This window comes from Olea europaea, chromosome 13 (assembly GCF_002742605.1).
Source record: "Olea europaea var. sylvestris chromosome 13, O_europaea_v1, whole genome shotgun sequence".
Classification (NCBI taxonomy): Eukaryota; Viridiplantae; Streptophyta; class Magnoliopsida; order Lamiales; family Oleaceae; genus Olea; species Olea europaea.
Window position 1 is genome coordinate 6425911 of NC_036249.1, and position 690 is coordinate 6426600.

The following is a 690-nucleotide window of genomic DNA, read 5'->3' on the forward strand; positions in this document are numbered from 1 at the left end:
TTCGCAATAAGTACAAACGATAAGGATGTTTTTTTGCTAATTATCCCCTATCAAATAAATTTTTTCTGTTTTCCCTCTTTTTCATTCCACGAAGTGGTTTCTGTCTCATCTAGGAAAAAGAAAAGGTAAGATTTGTTAGCCTACCCCAGGTTGAGCGTAATTAATTGGCCATTTGGTTTTGTGCCATCTGTTTTAGTCTACAAAATTTTTGCATTACCTTTATCCATCACATCAAGCCACTATATTTAACTTTCTATCTTTTGTGGATAATAGTCTAAAAGAACAATTTCAAAACTGGATAAAAATCTCTCTCTCATATATCTAGATTTGAGCATAATTTGGTACTAGAAAATATTTTATTAACTATGGTAGAAAATATGTCATACAAACAGACGTTTTTCTTCAAGTTTCAGCATTTATTGCTCATTATGTGCGACAGTGCTACAGGATGCTTTCTTAAAAAAACCTGCATATTTGATTTTCCATTCAACAGGGTTGATCAAATATTCCCATCCGTTCGGTGGCTAGAGATACGGCAGCTACGCTGGACACTGCTTTGCTTCAGGCTTTTGCTTTAACTGGACAATCTTCATCTGCATTTGAACTGTTGAACGGTCTTAATTACTGCAACGTAAAAATATTCCAGGAATTTCTGCCAAAAAGAATCAGTATGTGTGTCTGCTAGAACTT